The following is a 17,387-nucleotide window of genomic DNA, read 5'->3' on the forward strand; positions in this document are numbered from 1 at the left end:
TCCATAAAGGGAGACAGATTTCTTGGCATTATTGAAAAAAAAAACGTAAGAAATTAAATAAAGAATAGCAAGTCTTTTCAACTGAAATTAAGGAGTAACATTAAAAATTAGCCTAAACAAACAGAACAACATTAACCTAAGCAAACTTTAACATTAGAAACATTATCATTAGAGCAACATTAACCTAAACAAACAGAAATTATCATGTATATGAGGAGGGCTGCTCCGTATTCAATGCGGTCTTTGCACTAATTTTTTTTTTTAACTTTAAAAAAGTTTATTATTCTAATAAAACAAGAGTCACTCTTAAATAATAGAACAAAACGTCAAATTTTAGCGCCAAGATTATGGTATTGAGGAGCCGGCAAACTTATTCATATACAGAATAGCTTCTGTTCGTTTTATGGTTTTATTCTACTCCGTACTTTCAGTTTAAAAATCTTGATTTTTTATTTTATTTTCATCTACCTGGATGTGTTTTGTTATGAAGTTTAATATGGAGTCTATCCAGTGTAGAATTATGCACATATTATTGGATTGGTGATGTTGGGGGGGGGGATGCGGGAGGGGTGTGTGTGTGGAATTCCTTGTGCTTGACCCTCTTACGATCCCAGTTTGATGGTTTACTATCATTCTATGATATTTGAATTCTCTTTATAGCTTCAAAAGTTTGTCATCCTACCATTTAAGCATCTATACAATGACCACGCTTTCACTCCATCCATCCAAAGACCCAAAGGAAGGGCAGGTTGTTCCCAAGTTGCCTAGGATGGGGCCTATCTATCAGCAATTCTATCAGCAAAGCCATTCTATTAGCAAAATTGACCGACCGGGAGCAGCACCATTATGCCTAATATATTTTATCGTATTTATTTTGGATGATCAAGGTCAGAGAAGGAGGGAAACTAGAAATTCCTAAAAATAGAAGAACCTTATTTCTCATTCTCATACTTTGATAATTGTTCAGAGTTACTAGAGAAAGAGGGGGGGGGGAGTGCATCCCTGTCCGCAACCAGTGGAGCTCATTTAAAGATAATATCCTCCTTAAGTGAGTGAAATACCTCCGAAGCAGATCTAAACTAAGAAAAATTATTTTACTTACCCTTTATATTTTTTTTTATTAAAGAAAGCCCATCAGACTAACCATGTTTCATACACTAAGCTATAAAATTAAATTAAGCTATAAAATAAAATTGGTATTCACAGATTCTCCTTTTCAGCCAGTCACCTGGAGCCAAAAAGAAAACAAATTGTCCCCCAAACTAGGTCGGGGAGGTGACGAAGGATTTAAGGAAAATTAGAAATTTGTACAGTCTGTACAGAGCGACTCAAAATTCGATCTTCCTTTTCCAGAAGAGAGAATAGTCATTGTAGTATAGTTGTTACTGTGAATGCCCAAAATCTGGTTAATGTTGACATTCACCGGTGTTTGTCTGAAATTCCTATTTCTCTGCTTGTATTCAATTAGAGTGGCGAATCAGCTTTTTCAGTCATATGCAAGCTTTAATGGTAAAAGCTACTTCTGTTTGGGTTGGGTTCAATTAAGTTATAAATCTCAGAAATTGGTGAAAACCTAACCCAACCTGTCACCATGAGATCCTGCATAAAACTGAAAAAGTTAACTGTAACTCCAATGGGAAGATCCAAGGAGAAAAAAAGATATTTCGGACATTCTCTGAATTGTTGATATAAGCAAATTTCGGACATTCACGGTAACGCAGTAACTAAATGTTGTCTTTGTTTCATCAGTTTTTGTATCCTTTACCTCCTAAGAAATTTGTTACTCCTAACAGGAAAAACGCGTTCCTCGTAATGTAACAAGACGTCTATTAGTTTGTTTGATATTTGGTTAAAATTGGATATATTTGCAGACAACCTGTCTGATTCATGCTTTTTGCAACGACATCCCTCTGGTTCTTTTACCTGCTCTTGGGAATGTACGGTTGGTCATATAGACGCAACAATAATCACTTCTTTATGCTGTGTCCGTTTGAAAAGGAAGGCATAAAAGAAATAGATGTAAGGCAACTTACAAATATTGTCTTTCTTTTTCTAGCAGTTAATAATTGATGTGAGATATATTTCTTATATGTATGTAACAATAATGGATATTTATGCAAAATTTTAGGGGTGTAATTAGCCATGGGGCAGAGGGGTGGAGGAACTGTCAACTCTCTCACCCCAGTTTGTCCTCCAGGTGAAATTTAGTGGGTTCTTTTCTGTTATAGTGACTATGCATATAGAAGCTAAGTAGAACCGGTTTTTCATTAGTTTTTTGACAAGTAACAGAATAGATGGGAAATATATAATTTGGGCTATATATTTGCACAAGAGGTGGTTGGGGTATAATTTTTTGACAGTGTGAAGTTAGAAAACAATTCCCACTGTGTAATATGTAAAATAATTATACCTAACATATTTTGGATGCTCACCCGCTATACTTTACCCCCATCCCCCCGAATTTGCAAATATATAGCTCAAATTTGTTTCTAAAGTATTATATTTGCATCATATTTTGAGCTATTTTATTAGGATTAGCCAGAGAAACGAACTTTACTTAGCTTCTATATAGATATGCGCCATAACAGAGAAGTACCATTTAGTTTCTTAAAAAATCATGTCGAAATTAAGATAAACCCGTCTAGATAAAGCATCCAGAGAAACATGACATAGTTTTCTTTAGTATATTTTTGCCGTTATGGTACTATATGGCTCATTTTTCATTTTTCACTGTCATTTTCACTTGATTAGGGAAAATTAGCTCAAGTCCAACCCCCCTTCTCTCCCTGGATTTTGGCAAACTTACGCAACTGAATTTTGGTTTCAGATGGGTCACTTATAAACAGACTGTACAGCTATTAAATTCGTATCTCTCTCGGGACGTCATTAAAGGGAAGGGGATTTGTCCCCTAAATCCCCCCTCTCCCCTCATATATGTCATTATATTGTCTATCTTCTCCATAATAATCCATATTCTCCTGTTTTACCACTTTTACGTCCTTGTGAAATTTTAAATGAATCCAATCTTTTTTGTGTTTTTTTTTATTGTTCCTCCTGCATATCATGCCACAGGATTTGGAGGGGGATATTGTTTTGTTAAGGTTTTAGTTAACATGTGATATTAAATAAAGAAATATATAAAATGAAAAATTTGAAATATATAGAAAAATTTCAAATATAAAATGATAAAATGAAATATATAGAATGAAAAAAGTTTTTTATTTTTTCTAAAAAGTAGAGTTATGAGTCAAACTTTAGCGTAAAGAGCGAGGTGTTGAGGAGGTGACAACCCCTTTCATAAACGGAATAATTTCTGTTCGTTTTAAGTTTTAATTTCGCTCCTTACTTGCAGTTAAAAAACTTGTTTTTTTTTATATTTAATTTTACAATAAAGCTATTACAGTTAAGTAGGAAGATCCAATATAACAAAAACAGTAAACAAATTGGAGTAATTCCTGCAATTTTAGGATCAATACTGGGTTATACAAAATAATGCTGTTTTATTTATGAATGGGACTGTAAAGACCAGAGTGGAAAACTATATGTGTTCGAAAAGCAGATTTAAAGATATAATTTTTCTCCAGGATAAATAATTAAAATTTTGGAATTAATGCACCTTGATCGCATGTGCCATATAGACAAGAGCGATGATTATTTTTTTACTTATAAGACAAGAATTTCCAAAAAAGTTGGAAAGTTTGAAATAATGTCGTTTTTAGTTTTTCGCACGATTTATTTCCATTATGATAAGTATTTATTTATATATGTGGTGGTATATGTAATTGAAAGAGAGATTTGAGCACTCCAAAAGACGGCGGAAAATTTATTAGGTGTTTTCCCAAAGAATTGAAAGTTGACACATTACCAAAGATCGTCCTTTTGGGCCTACCATCCAGGGCCAAACAAGAAGCTAGTCGTCCTTAAATTGGCCGGGAGGTTATAAGGAAAAATATTATGGAAATTAGAAAGTACTTCTAGCTAAGACAGCCAAGAAGTGAAGTTAGGTTAATCCAAATGAAACAGAATTTACTTAAAAATATGCAGAATAATTGCTGCAAAAACATTTTGTATGTAGAGCCGCAATGCTTTATCCCAATTTTAAAGGTACAATTAGGTAAAAAGGTACAAAGGTAAAAATTAAAGGTCTGATTGCCACGACACCCAAGAAGTGAAGTTAGGTCTTTCCAAATGAAACAATATCTACTTCATAATATCCAGAATAATTGCTGCTAAAACATTTTTTATGTAGACCCGCAATGCTTTAACCCCAACCCCCTCCACTAATGTGTGATAGTTTCCAGGTATTATCGCAATGCGTCTCTGATGTGAATTCCTTTACCTATAAATTGAATCTACCGTGGCGAAACAAAAACTGGAAAAACAAGTTACGAGTGGGAAAATGCATTGAGAATATATATAATTCGGGGTATATATTTGTGCATCAGGGGGGGGGAGGTAAAGTATACGAGGATGCATGCAAAGTGTGTTAGCTACAATGATTCTGCCAAATATGAAGTAAGCATTGTTTTCTAACTTCCTGCTGTCCAAATACTTTACTTTCCCCTCTAATGTACAAATATATATCCCAAATTATATCAGTCCAATGTGTTACGCAACCCATTACTTGTTTTCCACTGAGCGTAAGCTAATTGTCTCTTAAAGCAGACAAATGAAACCGGTTTGTTCTCGGGTATTAGACAGTGTAATTCTTGAGTGTTGTTGCTCTAACAGATAAGTACCGAAAGTGATAAAGAGTCAATATGGTAATTAAAAGGACATTAACCTAGTCTCTGTAGGTACCAAATTACTTAGTAATATGATATCTTTTTGACTGAGAGATGCTGTTGACAAAGTTTTAAGAGGAGAACAGTGCGGGTTTAGGAAAGGTAGAGGATGTGTCGACCGAATGTTTACTCTTATGGAGGCCCTAGACGGCCAATCATTTTGATCAAAAGCTTTCATCAATCGATTGACTCTAGCATGAGTCTAGGAACCTGTTTGACGTTTGAGTCAAGTGTTGACTGTGATTGATAGAAAGTTTGAATGACTCAATCATTTTGATCAATCAAGATTGAAGGGTTGATTGAAGGGTCGAATGAAGATTAAGTAAAGCACACGTCAGTCTATTGACGGAAACTTTATCAAAATGATTGACCTTCTAGGGCCTCCTTTAGGTTAATTACTGAGGAGTGTCTGAGTCAATAAACAGGTTTGCTCCTCAGTTTGATGGATTATGAGCAAGCGTTCAATTCTGTAGATAGAAGAGCTTAGGGAAGGTCTTATCCTTGTATGGTATACCAGACAAATATATTAAGAGTATTAGTGCTAGTGCGAGAATAACCTTGTTGCGGTCAAGATAGGAAAGGAGGTTAACAGAAGGTTTTGTATTAAATCAAGAGTTAGTGAAATCCTATCCTACCCCATTTAATATGGATCATTTGGATAAACTTAGTCTTGAGGAGAACAGTAAAGGCAGTGGGAGAACATAGAATCAAATGGGGAAGAAAAACTTTTTTGGACTTAGATTATGCTGATGATTTCCGGCAAATTATTTTCGCTGAAGGGAGGATTTTGGAGTGATCGGAAAAATTGTTATAACTTAGCCTGTCAGCTAAAAGTTTGCTAAGGGTGGGTCTATCTTAAGTAAAATATTTTACGGGGGATTTTTCATGAAATTTGAGCCAGATTTAACGGCATTATTTTCAAAGATCAGAAAGTAACTTAAAAAAAAATATTTTTTTCAACTGAAAGTAAAGCCACATTGAAATTCGAGACGAACATATATTATTCCGTTTAGAAGGGGTTACCTTCCTCCTCAATACCTTCTTCATTTTGAATGTTTGTCCCAATTTTTTAAGAATGAATCCTAAAACAAGGCCAGTTTTATTAGAATATTCAGCTTTTTTAAAAGTTATAAAAATTTTAGCTTGAAGAGAAAAGGCACTGAGCTAGGGGAGGGGGGTAACCCCTTCATATACGGAATAATTTCTGTTCGTTTTGAGTTTTATTGTTGCTCCTTAACTTCAGTTGAAAAAAAATCCTGTTTTGTTCATTTAATTAGACATTGAATTCAAGTGTGATGAAATATTAAATGTGTGGAGCAATGCCGGGGGCGGGGGGGTGTGTGGGGTTGGGGGATGACTTAATTTATTGAGTGCACTTTACTATAACTGTACTTTACTGGAGCCCCCACTGAGCTGTAAACGTCCATTTATGTATATTTTGTGAACCAGTAAAACATAACTGTTTACAGCATTTTTGTGCTTTTTCAGTAATGGAAAAGAGTCTCTCTGTACCTAGAAAATAATTCAAATTTCAAAGAAGAAGAACAGCGTCTGTTGAAAAAGTCAAAATGGAGAACAGTGATGATGGGAGCATGTTATTAGGAGAGGAGAAGAGACTCGCTGACACCCAATGCAATACAAATAGTCTATGGCGATGGAAAATATAAGGTAGTTGACACAAATCGGGAACAGTTTTTATGGCACTTGTTATTTCGGTTATTTCAGAAAAATTAGAAAAAATAAGGTATTTTTAACTTATGAATGAGTTATTGGATCTTAATGAAATTTGAAATTTAGAAGGGTATCGTGTCTCAGAGCTCGTATTTTAAATCCCGACCGGATCTGGTAACATTGGGGGGAGTTGGACGGGGAAACCCAAAATCTTGGAAAACGCTTAGAGTGGAGGGATCGGGATGCAACTTGGTGGGAAAAATAAGCACAAGTCCTAGATTAATGATTGAAATAACCAGAACGGACCGCTCTCTTTGGGGGAGCCGAGGGGGAGGGTTAATTCTGAAAAATTAGAAAATATGAGGTATTTTTAACTGACGGAGTGATTGGATCTTAATGAAATTTCATATTTAGAAGGACATCGTAACTCAGATGTCTTATTTTAAATCCCAACTGGATCCAATGTCATTGGGGGGAGTTTGGGGGAACTGGAAATCTTGGAAAACGCTTAGTGGAGAGATCAGGATGAAAGTTGTTGGGAAGAATAAGCACAAGTTCAAGATTCGTGACTGACATAATTGGACCGGATCTGCTCTCTTTGGGGGGGGGGGGTAATTTGGAAAAATTAGAAAAATGAGGTATTTGTAACTTACCAATTGGTAATCAGATCTTAATGAAATTCGATATTTAGAAGGATCTTGTGCTTCAGGGCTCTTATTTTAAATCCCGACCAGAACCGGTGACATTGGGGGGAGTTGGAGGGGGAAACCGAAAATCTTAGAAAACGTGAAAATTTAGGTATCTTTATCTTACGAATGGGTGATCGGATCTTAATGAAACTTGATATATAGTAAGATCTTATGTCTCAAATGCTCCATTTTCAATTCGAATCGGAACCGGGGTTTGGAGGGGGGAAACGGAAATCTTGGAAACCGAAAATCTTGGAAAATCGCTTAGATTGGAGAGAACTGTATGAAACCTGATGGGAAGAATACGCACAAGTTCTAGATACGTGATTTACATAATTGGAACGGGAACATAATTGGACGATGAAAATTGGTAGGCGTGTCAGGGATAGGCACAAAATGACTTGATAACAATCGTTTCCCTGATTATACTATCGGGGATGCTGAAGGGAGAGGAAAAATTGAAAAAAATTAGGTTTTTTTAACTTACGAATGGGTGATCGGATCTTAATGAAATTTGATATTTAGAAGAACCTCGTTCCTTAGAGCTCTTATTTTAAATCCCGACCCTATCCGGTGATATTGGGGGAGTCGGAGGGGGAAACAGGAAATCTTGGAACACGGTTAGGGAGGAGAGATCGGGATGAAACTTGGTGGGAAGAATAAGTGTAAGTCTTAGATACATGATGGACATAACCCAACTGAATCTGCTCTCTTTGGGGTAGTTGGGGTTGTGTTAATTCGAAAAAAATTAGAAAAATGAGGTAAATTTAACTTATGAATGGGTGATCAGATCTTAATGAAATTTGATATTTAGAAGGACCCTGTGTCTCAGAGCTCTTAATTTAAATCCCGACCAGATCTGGTGACATTAAGGGAGTTGGAGGGGGAAGCCGGAAATCTAGGAAAAACCCTTAGAGTGGAGAGATCGGGATGAAACTTGGTGGGTAGAATAAGCAAATGTCGTAGATACCTGATTGACATAACAGGGCTGGATCCGATTACTTTAGGGGAGTAAGGGGGGGGGTCCAGTGCTTTGGCGACTTCGGTGCTTTTGGACGTTCTAGGACGATGAAAATTGTTAGGCGTGTCAGTAACCTGCACAAATTGACTTGATAAAGTCGTTTTCCCCGATTCGACCATCTGGGGGCTGAAGGGAGAGGAGAAATTAGAAAAAATGAGGTATTTTTAACTTATGAGTGGGTAATCGGATGAAATTTGATATTTCGAAGGACCTCATGTCTCAGAGCTTTCATTTTAAATCCCGACCGGCATTAAGCCTCTGATTTTCCTTTTAAATCAATCTATTGATTCTTAGAATTTTGTTAGAGCTCATACCATATGAGCTCTTGGCTCTTCCGACCTCGTCATAAGTGCCATATGAGCTCTTACTCTTGTTTTATCATTATTATTATAACTAGAGGCTTATTGAGTGTCTTAGATCTAAACAGGGGTATGATCTTTTTCCGTAATTTGATAGAAAGCTGAAACTTAATGAGACGTACCTAACTGGTAATTTTATCCATTTTTATTTTTTCATATTATTATGAGCAACAGCTGGTATCATTCTCTGCTATTTGCTCTCAAAAGAAGTTCCACTATTTCCATTTGAACTAGACATTAGGGGGAGGCTACCTATTTTGGTGTGACAGGTGTAAGCCCTTGCAACTCCGAGAATCAATCTCAATTTAAGAGTTTTCTTATTTAAGAGAAACGTTAGCAGAGGTTTGATTATTTTTAAAAATAAATATTGCAGTTCTCTATGTAATTATAACTTGAATTGAAAGAAAACACATTTAAGGGCTTGCACAGACAGATTGTGGTAATACTTTTTAATTTTATGCCTAATGGAGGAAGTCCCAAAAATATTCATTAAATAAAATTTAAAATTACTTGTGAAATAGTTGGTGCGAATTCACCCTTTGTTTTAAATCCGAAAAATAATGAAAAACAAAATCCCCATTTCTATGGATCATCCTAAGAAACTTGTCAAATACTATGGGAGAGTATGGTATCTATTCGGAAAATAACTTCTTCTAGACTTAGTTTATCCTGATAACTTGAGCGTCTTAGATGAAGATGTTAGCAAAATAAATGATTATTGGAATTTTTGGGAGCTCGAGGAGCCAGTAGCCAACAGGTTTTAAAATTAACGTGAAGAAGGCCAAGTTTCCTGAACTTTGAAGAAGTGAAGATGAAGAGGTAATGTTGGGTATCGAGAAGGTAGGTTAAGTGGATAACTTCACTTACCTAGGTAGTGCTATTGCAAACACCAAAAACAAGAAGAACAATAGGGAATTTTTTTTTTAAGACAGTGGGAAACAAATTAGAATGAATATTTTGGCCCTATGTCCAAGGGCTGTCCTCAGCAATCCAAATAAGAAAAAACAACTTACAAGAGGATAAAATCAATAAAACTAAAATGAACAGTTTTTCAAAACAGTCCCAGCATCCTTACCTCAGCGAAGTTCAACCAGGACTCTTCGTCTTTATTTAGTGCTATTGACAAGACGGTAGACAGATTGAAGGTGATAGCAGTAGAATAGCCAAGGCTCAGAATGTTTTTCTATTAAGTAGAAACAAAAGTTCGGAATAATTGGAAGATAAGTCAGCGACTCAAAATCAGACTGTTAGCTGCGAAACGTGAGCTCTCGGAATCACGACGGAAGGTTTATTTGGACCATGAACAACGCGTTCCATTATGGAACAAGATGCCTCCTAATTATTGGAATTTTTGCTCAAAAATGAATTTATTTGTAGAAAGCCTATCTGATTCAGGTTTTGTGTGCCGACATCGCTCTGATTTATTTACCTGTCCTTGGGAAAAAAAAAACACTTTAAGGGTTCATCAATAACTTTTCTCCGTTTTGTCCGTTTGAGAAGGAAGTTTAAGAACAACCTGATTGGATGAAATGCAAGTTCGAAGATGTGTTTAGTACGTTTTCTTTTGGTATCCTTTGTTAATTGTTGATGTTTACGACAAACCATAAATTGATTCGACAATGAGCAAGAGATTTTTATGCAACATGTACGCATAATTTTAATTCCTGAGGATAAATGCACGATCTCCTTAGATAAAAGTATTAAGGTCATATTTATTTCTGAAAGTCGTTTGTTGGTTAGGGGTTTCCTCCTCGGAATTTTTAGAATGAGGTTGAAAAAAAACCTCTTTCTGAATGTTGGATAATTCTTTTTTTGGGGATGAATTTGGAGGCGCATTTGTTACTTAGATAGAAATTAGGCAACGCCTCTTTTACGCTCCTTCCAAATATAATAATCGTTTCAATCGCTAATAAACCCCTTCCCTAATATACATTGTCAAAACTGTCGTAACATTCGTCAGTTTCTTCTTAAAGTTTCTCTATTGTACGTAACTGTCTAAACTTCAAATGAATCAGCTAAATTCAGGTTCAGATTCGTTATAATAATAAAACAAATAACAAAAGGTCCAGAGCCCGGCTAATAAGACAAATTCGTAATGCACGGGATGGAAAAAACTTCTTTAAATAAATACAGCATTCATACTTCACTACAAGCAATTCATACAAGTGTAATTAAACATATTCTCCCGTCATTGCCCGGTCAATAACACCACCCGCTGACACGTCCAGCGAAATAAACATAAAAAAAATAATAATAATATAAAAAAGCTATTAAAATAAAATAAAAGATACCAAGAACTCTGGAGAAGGCCTAGGTTCAGTAACATCAAAAACCAGATAAAATGGGAACAAACTTAACATCCCAAAAGCGATCCGCATTAACTAACAACGATTCACTTATCACATATAAATTTCAATATATCAACATAAATTTAAGTTATCGTTTAATTAATTAAAAATTTCAAAAAGTCCTCGATTTCAACTGTTTATTTTGGAAAGACTACGGGTATCTTTTGGAATGAATATGCCACTGTTTGAAATTATGACTTTAGGAAGTTTCCGGGATATTCTATACCGGACCGGACCAAGAAAATATATTTTCTTTAATTTTTGCATCACTCAGTGTAAGCAATTCTGGTCTCAAATATTTAAAGCCATCCCCTATCGTGTCTGTAGCTCGTGCAATGCTTCTCAAGAGCTCAAGTATTGCATGCATATTTCTTCAATTGATAAACTACCGTATCAAGGCGTATTAGTTCAAGTATTAAATTGCTTTTTAACTTGGAAAAGATTTTCTTTCCGACACCATTTTATAACATGAGATAAGTCAATTTTTGTTCGCTTACTAACATAAAAAGAAGCTATGCAATGAAAAAGAAAAGGAACAAAATGTAAGTCACAAAAAGAATAACTTTTATACTAAAAGTTAAATTTATTGGGTATCTTAGATCTAAACAGGGATAGGATCTTTTTTCATAACGTGATTGAAAGATGAAACTTAATTAGACATAGCTGGCTGGTAATTTTGTCTCTTTTTATATTTTATCATATAATTATTAGCATCTTTCTCTGTTATTTTGTATCAAAAGAAGCTTCTTTGCGACATTGAATCCAAGCGTGTTAATCTATAAATTATATGGGGCAATGGCGGGGAGGGGAGGGGGGTTGTTAAACTGCTGAGTTTAGTGAGTACACGTTTGCATAAATGCACTTTAGTGGAGCCCCCATTGAACTGTAAGTGTTTGTTGATTTATATTTAGTGACCCAGTAAAATGGTACTGTTTATTTACCAACAATTTTGTGCCCTTTCAGTTGAAAAAAAGAGTCCAAATTTCGATGAAGAAGAACAGCATCTATTGAAAAAGTCGAAAATGGAGAACATGGATGATGACAATAAAACGGTACTGCTTAATTACCAACAATTTTGTGCCCTTTCGGTCGAGGAAAACAGTCACCGTATATTGGGAAAGAGTCCGAATTTCAAAGATGAACGACATCTGGTGAAAAAGTCGAAGATGGAGATCAGTGATGATGGCAGCATGTTTTTAGGAGAGAAGAAAATCACCAAAACCCTATGCGATGACATTGACGAAGTGGAATATGAGGTAGTTGACATAAGTCGGGAAAATAATTATTTTTAGTTTTTCGATAACTTGGGATTATTGGGTGTCTTCGATCTAAATCAATTAGACGTACTCGGCTGGTAATTTATCTTTTTTTTTTACCGAATTATTTTGCGTAACAGCTGGTAGCGTTTCAGCGACTCTTTATGCACAAGGGAGTCGATATTGACTGCAGAGACCTGTTTCTGAACTAATGTATTCCAATTCACAGGATAAAATACTTTTGGGAGATTTTTGAATGGAAATTAAATTAAGCCAGATATAAGTTTCTTTTTAAGAATTTTTCTAGTGATGTTGAGACTATAAACTAGCTAATTAAAGTGGACTTGAGGTTCCTGGATCGCATTAGGCATGTAAGAAGCAGGATTTTTTCCTTCAGCATATCAGCAGCGAATCTTTCATATAGTTTTAAGGAGTGAGGGAGATGGGACGAAGGTTCCCTTTTTTCTTAGCTTCTCGATTCTTCTTCAAATCTCTAATGGGGAAATAATGGGAACAAAAACGGAAATTTTATTAGCTGGTATTTAATTGGGTAAAGCTAAATGTTCGTCCAGTAGGTCTCTAAACTCCCTAAGACAGAAGAAGGTCCCAGAACATCCTTAAGACAGCTCTCATGCCCCCTTTTGCACAATAGGTTTGACTCTCTTTTCCTCTGGGGTCACTGAAACTCCCAGGCTTTTTGATTTCGTTGCTTTAAATGTGTATTGCTGGGGGCTCGGTATTAAATCTCAGCTTCATCTTAATTGACTTATAAATTCACCAATGTAGCCATTGATATGAAAAATTTTTGCCCCGTAGTAACTTGAAAAAAAAGTTTTGAAAATAACAGTGATAAATAAATGCTCGTTTTAAAAAAATTCAGTAGTAAATTTTTTTTTTTGCTTATACTTTATTCTAATAATAATAATAATAATAATCTTTATTCTTTCCCTTTATCACAATGCAATAACATGGGTATCGTCCCATGTATAAGTGAAGTCATAGATACATGATTGACATACCCCAACTGAATCTGCTCTCTTTGGGGGAGTTGGGGTTGTGTTAATTCGAAAAATTAGAAAAATGAGGTAAATTTAACTTATGAATGGGTGATCAGATCTTAATGAAATTTGATATTTAGAAGGACCCTGTGAAGGAGCTCTTAATTTAAATCCCGACCAGATCTGGTGACATTAAGGGAGTTGGAGGGGGATGCCGGAAATCTAAGAAAAACCCTTAGAGTGGAGAGATCGGGATGAAACTTGGTGGGTAGAATAAGCAAATGTCGTAGATACCTGATTGACATAACAGGGCTGGATCCGATTACTTTAAGGGAGTAAGGGGGGGGGGGGGGTCCAGTGCTTTGGCGACTTCGGTGCTTTTGGACGTTCTAGGACGATGAAAATTGTTAGGCGTGTCAGTAACCTGCACAAATTGACTTGATAAAGTCGTTTTCCCCGATTCGACCATCTGGGGGCTGAAGGGAGAGGAGAAATTAGAAAAAATGAGGTATTTTTAACTTATAAGTGGGTAATCGGATCTTAATGAAATTTGATATTTCGAAGGACCTCATGTCTCAGAGCTTTCATTTTAAATCCCGACCGGCATTAAGCCTCTGATTTTCTTTTTAAATCAATCTATTGATTCTTAGAATTTTGTTAGAGCTCATACCACATGAGCTCTTGGCTCTTCCGACCTCGTCACAAGTGCCATATGAGCTCTTACTATTGTTTTATCATTATTATTATAACTAGAGGCTTATTGAGTGTCTTAGATCTAAACAGGGGTATGATCTTTTTCGGTAATTTGATAGAAAGCTGAAACTTAATGAGACGTACATAGCTGGTAATTTTATCCATTTTTATTTTTTCATATTATTATGAGCAACAGCTGGTATCATTCTCTGCTATTTGCTCTCAAAAGAAGTTCCACTATTTCCATTTGAACTAGACATTAGGGGGAGGCTACCTATTTTGGTGTGACAGGTGTAAGCCCTTGCAACTCCGAGAATCAATCTCAATTTAAGAGTTTTCTTATTTAAGAGAAACGTTAGCAGAGGTTTGATTATTTTTAAAAATAAATATTGCAGTTCTCTATGTAATTATAACTTGAATTGAAAGAAAACACATTTAAGGGCTTGCACAGACAGATTGTGGTAATACTTTTTAATTTTATGCCTAATGGAGGAAGTCCCAAAAATATTCATTAAATAAAATATAAAATTACTTGTGAAATAGTTGGTGCGAATTCACCCTTTGTTTTAAATCCGAAAAATAATGAAAAACAAAATCCCCATTTCTATGGATCGTCCTAAGAAACTTGTCAAAGACTATGGGAGAGTATGGTATCTATTCGGAAAATAACTTCTTCTAGATTTAGTTTGTCCTGATAACTTGAGCGTCTTAGATGAAGATGTTAGCAAAATGAATGATAATTGGAATTTTTGGGAGCTCGAGGAGCCAGTAGCCAACAGGTTTTAAAATTAACGTGAAGAAGGCCAGGTTTCCTGAACTTTGAAGAAGTGAAGATGAAGAGGTAATGTTTGGTATCGAGAAGGTAGGTTAAGTGGATAACTTCACTTACCTAGGTAGTGCTATTGCAAACACAAAAACAAGAAGAACAATAGGGATTTTTTTTTTTTAAGACAGTGGGAAACAAATTAGAATGAATATTTCGGCCCTATGTCCGAGGGCCGTCCTCAGCAATACAAATAAGAAAAAACAACTTACAAGAGGATAAAATCAATAAAACTAAAATGAACAGTTTTTCAAAACAGTCCCAGCATCCTTACCTCAGCGAAGTTCAACCAGGACTCTTCGTCGTTATTTAGTGCTATTGACAAGACGGTAGACAGATTGAAGGTGATAGCAGTAGAATAGCCAAGGCTCAGAATGTTTTTCTATTAAGTAGAAAAAAAAGTTAGGAATAATTGGAAGATAAGTCAGCAAATCAAAATCAGACTGTTAGCTGTGAAACGTGAGCTCTCGGAATCACGACGGAAGGTTTATCTGGACCGTGAACAACGTGTTCCATATGGAACAAGATGCCTCCTAATTATTGGAATTTTTGCTCAAAAATGAATTTATTTGTAGAAAGCCTATCTGATTCAGGTTTTGTGTGACGACATCGCTCTGATTTATTTACCTGTCCTTAGAAAAAAAAACACTTTAAGGGTTCATCAATAACTTTTCTCCGTTGTGTCCGTTTGAGAAGGAAGTTTAAGAACAACCTGATTGGATGAAATGCAAGTTCGAAGATGTGTTTAGTACGTTTTCTTTTGGTATCCTTTGTTAATTGTTGATGTTTACGACAAACCATAAATTGATTCGACAATGAGCAAGAGATATTTATGCAACATGTACGCATAATTTTAATTCCTGAGGATAAATGCACGAGCTCCTTAGATAAAAGTATTAAGGTCATATTTATTTCTGAAAGTCGTTTGTTGGTTAGGGGTTTCCTCCTCGGAATTTTTAGAATGAGGTTGAAAAAAAAAACCTCATTCAAATGTTGGATAATTCTTTTTTTGGGGATGAATTTGGAGGCGCATTTGTTACTTAGATAGAAATTAGGCAACGCCTCTTTTACGCTCCTTCCAAATATAATAATCGTTTCAATCGCTAATAAACCCCTTCCCTAATATACATTGTCAAAACTGTCGTTACATTCGTCAGTTTCTCCTTAAAGTTTCTCTATTGTACCTAACTGTCTAAACTTCAAATGAATCAGCTAAATTCAGGTCCAGATTCGTTATAATAACAAAACAAATAACAAAAGGTCCAGAGCCCGGCTAATAAGACAAATTCGTAATGAACGGGATGGAAAAAACTTCTTTAAATAAATACAGCATTCATACTTCACTACAAGCAATTCATACAAGTGTAATTAAACATATTCTCCCGTCATTGCCCAGTCAATAACACCACCCGCTGGCACATCCAGCGAAATAAACATAAAAAATAATAATAATAATATAAAAAAAGCTATTAAAATAAAATAAAAGATACCAAGAACTCTGGAGAAGGCCTAGGTTCAGTAACATCAAAAACCAGATAAAATGGGAACAAACTTAACATCCCAAAAGCGATCCGCATTAACTAACAACGATTCACTTATCACATATAAATTTCAATATATCAACATAAATTTAAGTTATCGTTTAATTAATTAAAAGTTTCAAAAAGTCCTCGATTTCAACTGTTTATTTTGGAAAGACTACGGGTATCTTTTGGAATGAATATGCCACTGTTTGAAATTATGACTTTAGGAAGTTTCCGGGATATTCTATACCGGACCGGACCAAGAAAATATATTTTCTTTAATTTTTGCATCACTCAGTGTAAGCAATTCTGGTCTCAAATATTTAAAGCCATCCCCTATCGTGTCTGTAGGTCGTGCAATGCTTCTCAAGAGCTCAAGTATTGTATGCATATTTCTTCAATTGATAAACTACCGTATCAAGGCGTATTAGTTCAAGTATTAAATTGCTTTTTAACTTGGAAAAGATTTTCTTTCCGACACCATTTTATAACATGAGATAAGTCAATTTTTGTTCGCTTACTAACATAAAAAGAAGCTATGCAATGAAAAAGAAAAGGAACAAAATGTAAGTCACAAAAAGAATAACTTTTATACTAAAAGTTAAATTTATTGGGTATCTTAGATCTAAACAGGGATAGGATCTTTTTTCATAACGTGATTGAAAGATGAAACTTAATTAGACATAGCTGGCTGGTAATTTTGTCTCTTTTTATATTTTATCATGTAATTATTAGCATCTTTCTCTGTTATTTTGTATCAAAAGAAGCTTCTTTGCGACATTGAATCCAAGCGTGTTAATCTATAAATTATATGGGGCAATGGCGGGGAGGGGAGGGGGGTTGTTAAACTGCTGAGTTTAGTGAGTACACGTTTGCATAAATGCACTTTAGTGGAGCCCCCATTGAACTGTAAGTGTTTGTTGATTTATATTTAGTGACCCAGTAAAATGGTACTGTTTAATTACCAACAATTTTGTGCCCTTTCAGTTGAAAAAAAGAGTCCAAATTTCGATGAAGAAGAACAGCATCTATTGAAAAAGTCGAAAATGGAGAACATGGATGATGACAATAAAACGGTACTGCTTAATTACCAACAATTTTGTGCCCTTTCGGTCGAGGAAAACAGTCACCGTATATTGGGAAAGAGTCCGAATTTCAAAGATGAACGGCATCTGGTGAAAAACTCGAAGATGGAGATCAGTGATGATGGCAGCATGTTTTT

At 35.3% G+C, this 17,387-nt stretch overlaps 1 long non-coding RNA gene across 2 annotated transcripts in view; it reads left to right on the top strand.

The window, feature by feature from the left end:
* The window catches only part of LOC136036177 (uncharacterized), a 74,754-nt gene extending 57,373 nt beyond the window's left edge, over positions 1-17,381 (top strand). For both annotated transcript variants that reach the window (XR_010619655.1, XR_010619654.1), the window contains exons 4-6: positions 6,273-6,452; positions 11,836-12,128; positions 17,153-17,381. This is a non-coding gene — a long non-coding RNA (uncharacterized LOC136036177). The remainder of the gene's footprint in view (positions 1-6,272; positions 6,453-11,835; positions 12,129-17,152) is intronic.
* Positions 17,382-17,387: the final 6 nt, after the last annotated feature.

Source organism: Artemia franciscana, chromosome 15 (assembly GCF_032884065.1).
Source record: "Artemia franciscana chromosome 15, ASM3288406v1, whole genome shotgun sequence".
NCBI lineage: Eukaryota > Metazoa > Arthropoda > Branchiopoda > Anostraca > Artemiidae > Artemia > Artemia franciscana.